Here is an 8,062-nt window from a genome sequence, read left to right as displayed (position 1 = left end):
CTCACTTTCAAACTTTATTAGTTAACCTGTTCTGCATGATGAGTCCGCAAGATCAACCGTCCATTAATTGAGCTAAATATGAGCAGATTTTCCAATATGCACTCCTTTCACAAACAAAGTTGGGGGAAATTAGATTTTGGATTCAATCCACTGTTCACTGCGGCCTGGTAATAATGATGCATTAGTGTAGTCATTTAAGGCAGTATCTCTAAAGAGGCACAGAAAATCATCCTACAAATTACATTTTCAATCTGCTATTTTATCATGTACTCTCCATCCAGACTCCAGGCCAATATCTGGATGGCTAGCATCGGTTCCAGTGGACATTTATATACACCATCCTAGATACCAGCTTAGTTTCCAGATCAGTGTTGTTTTTGGCAGCCCTTTTAGTTAGTCTTAGGGCCAATCTCATTTCTCTGTCTTACCCCTTCCCCTTTGTCTTCGTCTTACCCTTGCCCCTCGAAACCGAGTGAAGGGTAAGGGGTAAGACAGATCGTTCGTCTAAAAAATGAGACACCACTCGATTACCGTTTGCGTCACCTTCCCTTGCCGCTAACTGGCTGCTACGTAAACAGACAAGCGTTGACATAAACAAAGAAGATACCGTCGTCTCAGGTGTGGTATCAATTGCCTGAGCTGAGCTCAACAAATAGTGCATAACTTAGCTGCTAGCTAGCGCATTATAGCGATAAAAAACAAAAACATTACAATTTAAACCGCTTGAACATTTTATTACAAGTATCATAAAACATGCGTGTCATAATATAATCTCAATTAAACTGCCGAAAATAACCTTACTTTCATTTGTGCGACTCCTTGACAGTTCAATGTTTAGCCATAAAACATCTTGATGCCGGCTCTCCTGAGAAATTCCTACGTTTACGTTTACCCCTCTCTTTCAAGTGTGGTCCTTATCACACTTCGTTTCAAGGGCTATGTATCCCTACGCGTTGGCCCTAGCCCTCGATCAAACTGAGACACCACTTCGCCGCACATGAACGCACAAAACCGAGGGGTAGGGATAAGACAGAGAAATGAGACGCACCCTTAGTCTTTTGGACAAAAATGCTTTTTAGTTTTAGTCACATTTTAGTGACTTATAAACTTGATAGTTTTAGTCGTGTTTTAGGTGACGAAAACACAAAAAGGTTTTAGTCAAGTTTTAGTCGATGAAAACGCAAAAAGGTTTTAGTCAAGTTTAAGTCAATTTTAGTAAAAAAGTAATCTTTAATAAATTAATTTTGGTTAATAAGTATTGGAAATGGACTTGTGTTTGACAAGTAGATAGCCTGCAAACCTTAAGCTTACCATGAAATGTGTCACAAGCCGATTGTCGAGTAAAATTAAATGTATATGATATGTTAACAGCGTGACTTGTTAGTTACATTTAAAAAAATATCAGCGTGATGAGCCTTCAGGTGCCGCTTGAGGTTGGTGGTATTCTTCCCACCTAGTTTGTGGCCACATTTACCGTCGTCCCCCAATATGCATTACGTTTTTCTTTCTGATGGATTATACTGAAAGTATGTCCATAAATCATCTCGTTGTTTCTGTGTATTGGCATCACCGCCACGGTTCTTCGAACTTGCCACAGCCGCAGATGTGTTGTTGTTGTGTGAAATCTGGTGTTCGGCATGGCGGCAGCCGGGTGGTGGGCGTACCAAAACAAGGATTGGAAGCGGCAGCATTGCTGATACTTTTTAGCTAAAAACAGACAGATTTCATGCAAAATAGGCAGAAATGACATGCATTGTGAACGTCAGACTTATAATCATTTTCGTTCCGTCTTGTCAACGGAAACTCTAAAGCGTCTCGTCATGTTTTAGTCACCTTAGAACCATTTTTAGATAGTCATCGTCGCGTTAAAAACAGGTGCGTCAACGAAATCATTTCGTTATCGTTGACGAAAACAACACTGTTCCAGATCTTGGTTCCTTAAAGCGTAACTAAACCCCTGGTCAGAGCCTGACTCCACCCACTGGCAATATTTGAAAAATGGAAGAAAAGTGGGCAGATCCCAACGGAGATCTAAGCTTGTACCAAGTGTGTGGTAAGATCGTAACAAGGGCGTGGTGAGCTTGAACCTGCTTACGTCACGAGTTATTTTTTGGACCCAACATCCAATAGGAAAATTCAACTGCAGTAGCCACCGTTCAACCTGAAGAGGGCAGCACTCAGACGTTTTTACACCATATATTGTAGTATTGAAACACTTTATATACAAATGTCAAAAAACTTACTAAAATCAATGAACAGCACTAATAAAGCATCATTCTTACAGATCATTAACTAAAAAAAAGTTGGTTTAGGGTTTAGTTACTCTTTAAACTTAAACATTTTAATAACTATTTCTCATTCTCACAATAATTCTTACATAAAGGATTGGAAGCAATATAAGTTCTCTGATAAAATCCCAATATATCAAGAAATGTATTTCTTGCCTCAGGGCAACGTTATGATGTAGAGGGTGAATTGTGTTTTTTACCGAAATCTAGTTATACAAGTTGAACCTTTGCAGTTGACATTACAATTATTGTGAGCAGAAGAAACGACATTAATACACTGTTGAGTCTTTTCTTGGTCCTGACAGAAAGCACAGATTTTAGTTAATTTACGTCCTGTTTCACACCACATTCTGTCTGTTTCATCCTCCTGTAGCGCCGAACGCAGCAGATCTCTCTGATTAAATGACTTACCGCATGTAAATGGGAATCAAAGGGAGTAGTGTGGGTAGTTTAAATTCTCCCTGAAGATCAGAGGTAACCCAAGACACAAAGCCTCCCTCTCACTCTCTCGCTCTTTCTTGGCATTTAATGATTTATGGGAAGTGTCCGTGTTCTCCTGAAAAGCAATCGTGCCTGATTCCTTCTGATAGGAAACCGCATGTTGGCATTCGTTCGGGCTAAATTACAGTATGGGTTTGATGTGAGATGGAGGTAAATAAGGAGGTAGCTACATTGAGGCGAAAGAAACATTTTTTTTTTAAACAGATAAAATGGCTTTTTGGTGTATCTGTGGCATTTTCCCACCTCTGATTTAATGTAAGTGGGCAAATGTCATCTTTCTGTGCAGCTAATCTTCTGGATGCTAACATTCTGAACGAAGCTCCACTCCATTATTGAAATATCCATTATCATTAAATATTTTGTTGCCACATCATTTTACAGAAAACATGTCAGCTTGCCATTTCATTACTAAATGGACGAGTCCTTACCCTTGACTATTTATCACATTAGTTGTACTAATAGAAAATGTTGTCCGGTACTTGTATAGAAATTAAAGATACACAGACATGATTTATCCTGAATTAAATTATAAATTAAATACGTTTCTGTTCCAGCATGTACCCAGCAAGCAATTTTGGGTTTAAAAGACATCCAATAGTCGTCCAAACACAGCCCAGACGTCTAGTCTATAAGGCTGTCAGTGAAAATTAAAGGAAAACACCACAGTTTTTCAATATTTTACTATGTTCTTACCTTAACTTAGATAAATTAATACATACCTATTATTTTTCAATGCATGCACTTAATCTTTATACAGTGCGTTGTGAATGTGTTAGCATTTAGCCTAGCCCCATTCATTCCTTAGGATCCAAACAGGGATGAATTTAGAAGCCACTAAACACTTCCATGTTTTCTCTATTTAAAGAATTTTACATGAGTAGTTACACCAGTATGGCGGCACACAATAAAATCTAAAAAGCGGAAGAGCACTTAGTTTGCAGCACTTCGACCTTGGTGCGCAGTAACATCATCCGTCCTGAACGCTCCCCCCTCGCTCAAACTTCTGTCAATATAAAATAGGGATGTTAACAATTAATCAATATTCGATTAATTGTCGATAAGAATTAAATCGATAAACCTTCATGATTGTCGAACGCACGTGATCACATCGATGCTTGATGCCAAACACACACCTGGGCTTTTTAACGTCATGCGAGACGAGGCTGGCTGCCAACGCAATGAAATGGCATCCGCAGTGAATCTGAGAGGGTCCGATACAGAAAATGCAAATACGGTTAGCATACTGAAAGCAAAGACCCTCTTCAGGGAATCCTGCAAGATTAGCATAGCAACGCTACTAACGCTGCTATACACGCAGAAAGAGACCAGAAGCAGTTTTAATGAACAGATTAAAATAAAATCTTAAATTCCGGCAAGTCGTTACACTCTGAACGCCCGAGACATATATCACTGACACTGATCATTATTGACTGGCTGAGGTGCTGCATGCTAGCCATATGTGACCGTGTTTTTAATGGAAGGTTGCCATCTCCATAATATAAGCATCTTTGCTGAAAGTACGCTGCAGGTAAGTTGATGACAGGAAAAGTGCTCTTTGTGTGCTTCTTGGATATAATTACAACAAACGGTGTATCAACGACCTCAAAAGCGAGGTGAACAACTAAAGAAATAACCCTTGATGATAATGAAACTTATTTCGACATGTCATGGACGCATGGATATGCGACTGTTGCAGAGTGCGCATGTGAGGCGGAGTTATACACTGTGTCTATTAGTCATTATATTTCATTACGAGATCATTTTAAAATGTTCTCATTTTACAATCCCACTAGCATGTTATTAAGTCAAAATAAAATATTTTAATTTGCGTGAGGAAGCTGGAGTTTTTACGCACACTTTTATGTCATTGGCTATATGCCACTGCAGTAAAGGCTTATTGCATTATTACAGTTAAAGATTGATTGATCGTTAATTTAAACAATCATCGAATATGGGGAATTGCATAAATTGACATCCCTAATATAAATGCCCCGAGGTCGAAGTGCTGCAAAGTAAGTGCTCTTCCGCCATACAATATAGTTCTCATTTTTTATTAGCCTAAAAAAATCGCCATGTTTTATTTTGTGCCACCATACTTACTCGTGAAACTACTAACAGTCTTTAAATAGGGAAAACATGGAAGTGTTTGGTGGCTTCTAAATTCATCCCTGTTTGGATCCTAATAAATGAATCGGGCTAGGCTAAATGCTAACACATTCACGATGCACTGTATAAAGCATGTAACATGTAAATTCAATTATTTTTGCTAGAAGTTGGTTCAGTGGCAGCTCGTGACTGCTCATCCGAGGGGCGCAAATTCAAATTTGGAGTGTCACCATGACACATGAGTGAACCATGTGCATCACGTGTTTTGTCAAAATAAGTGCCTGCTGCACACGCTTCAAAACCGTTTATGATAAAAGAGACCCTCGTGTTCACAAAATACACGCTAGACACTCCCTTAAAAGTAAACTCTCAGTACGCATGAGATTATGCGAGTATCTGGCAAACGCGAGCGTCTCTTTAATCATAAACCCTTTAGATGCGTCTGCAGCAGGCACTTATTTTGACTAAACACGCAATGCACATCGGTTTACTCAACGGGCCGAACGCATATTTTGAAATGACGAGCCACACTCATGACGGGCTAAATACATGTTGTGACGAACTTCGCATAGAGCGCCTCCGAAAAAGAAGTCACCGACCGCCACTGAGTTGGTTACTCAAAGCTTGACCATATTATCGCCTGTATAGTTAACCTACAAGGTGAAATGACGGCTATGGACTGATTTCAGTCCACTGCCATGTTTAAATCAATAGCCAGGCTCCGGTGTCAAGAAACCCCGAAGTAAAGGTACTGTAAAGAACAATGCTTTGGACTACTAACCTGAGCTACAAATGTCTACATTACACGAGTTGCTTTACTAAACCACCTCGGCCATACAGTAATATTTTTGATGGTTAAGCAATCCATAGCGACTCGATACATTTTAATGATTTGAGAACAAGTGTGACGCCAGCCACAGTCATGTCACATACTGTACTTTACACAATTAGGATTAAATTTCATAATGGCCACTAATGGGAAACATATAAATGAATTACTAATGATTGCTGAGTCTGTTGACACAATTCACAGTTAGTCTTTAAAACAGAGCTCCGCTTCCTAGTCTGCTTACTTTCACTAAATTTATTCCAATTTAGAGGCCAGTTTTTAGCGGACACTTTATCAGCGCAATATTGCCACATCCGTGTCTTGCAGTTAAAGCTCACGCAGGAGCTCAGATATGGAAATTGAATGAAAACTAAGGAAAGCATTTAGCATTTTTTGTATTTAAATAAAACAGCAATAGGGATTTAAAATTCCTCTGGACGATTTTTTCACATAAAAAAAATCACATTAGTAGCTTCAGGCCAGGCCCGGATTGGCCATAGGGAGAACCGGGAGGATTGTCGGTGGGCCGGTCTGTTTTTTTGGCCACGAGGGCCGGTGTTGTCATGCCACCGGGATGACGCGTATTTGCGGGTGAGAGATGTCCCCGCCGCTTTATGCACAAGTTGATTGTGTCCCGAGTCCCGACCACTTATTGGAAGAATTCTTGCATTAGGGTTCATTGACATCTAAAACGCATGGGAAACGCAGGACGTGCCGCTGTCTTCTGGTTTTCAAAGCGCTTATTTGAACACGAGTTTTGTTTCAGACGCGTCTATATTGAGTGCGCTTGCCGGCCGCGCGTCTATATTTAAAATAAACTTGAGCGCGTCTTTTGAGTGCGCTTGCCGGCCGCGCGTCTATATTTAAAATAAACTTGAGCGCGTCTTTTGAGTGCGCTTGCCGGCCGCGAGTCTATTATAATTTAAATAAACTTGAGCGCGTCTTAATACAAACGGGCTGGCCTCTAAAAGGAAAAGAATTTACAAAACGTGTTTTTTTATCCAAGTCATAGATGAATTCTCTATGAATAGTCATTATTCATCGTTTATTGCAAGAGGAACAAAAATCTATTTGATGCAAAACTCATTAGTTTATTTGAAAAAAGTAGTTTCAAAAGTATATCCATGATGTTTTCTTTTTTTTAACACAATGTAGGCCTACGTTATTTAGCAATAGACATGATCTAAGTACTAAAAAAAGATACAGATTTTTTCCATTTGTTTCCAATGCATACTTGATAAATCTTGCTTGTGTATTGTATATCAGGGGTTTCCAAACGTTATCAACCCAACAGTTAATCTCAAGACTCACCGTTTTTTAGAAATAGAAATATAGAGGAAAACACAAACCCATTTGTTTCCTTTAGTTTTTGAATAAGTTTACTTTAGTAATATTATGGTCTTATGGTAGGGCTGCATGATTATGGCAAAAATTATAATGGTTTACTGCATTTGCACAGAATATGAAATTATATATTTGAAAAATACAGTGAATTGCAAGGCTGCAGAGAACAGTGCACTACTGCAGACTTATACTACTGAGGGTTTAAAGATATTATTTTAATACTCAGTCGTGAACTAAAGTGGGCCGGTCTAAGGCATGAAACTCCAGGGCTGAAAATGAGTCCCACTCCGGCCCTGCTTCAGGCTGGTAGTCCAAAGCATTGTTGTTTACCTTAACTTCTGGATTTCTTCCCACCGGAGCCCTGTTGTACTGTATTGGCTAATACACACTTTAAAAAAAGTTGGTATCAACTTAAAAAAGTAAGTTACCTGGTTGCCTTTAAATTTTGAGTTAAAGAGCACCTATTACAGTGCATTGCTAAAAACACATTATTTTGTGTATTTGCTGTAATACATTTACATTACATTTACATTTAGGCATTTAGCAGACGCTTTTGTCCGAAGCAACTTTGATTAGGAAACAATAAATGTATAATGCAAATGTGTTCATGTGGTTTGTGGTAAAAAAACATTATTTTCCACATACCGTATGCAACATTATTGTTTCTCCTCTATGCCCTGCCTCCCTGAAACGCGTTGATTTAGTACAAAGCTCATCATTTTGAAAAGTGCAGTGTCCACCGATTGGCCAGCTAACCAGTAGGTTGTGATTGGCCTGAATATCACCGGAAATCTGACGCTTCTTAATGTATTTTCTAATATTTTCTCCCAATGCAATACTGACAGGAGTTCATATCGTCTTTACTCTCTTATCAATACGAGCCGAATCTGATCCAGAAAATGCAGATGACCAAGCTGATTGATCAACTTTACCAGAGAGGCTTGAGCAGGACGTAACAGATTGGTAAGGTTACTAAAACAGTAAAAACATGTCT

The sequence above is a fragment of the Misgurnus anguillicaudatus genome, chromosome 19 (assembly GCF_027580225.2).
Source record: "Misgurnus anguillicaudatus chromosome 19, ASM2758022v2, whole genome shotgun sequence".
NCBI lineage: Eukaryota > Metazoa > Chordata > Actinopteri > Cypriniformes > Cobitidae > Misgurnus > Misgurnus anguillicaudatus.
This window is presented reverse-complemented; position numbering follows the sequence as displayed.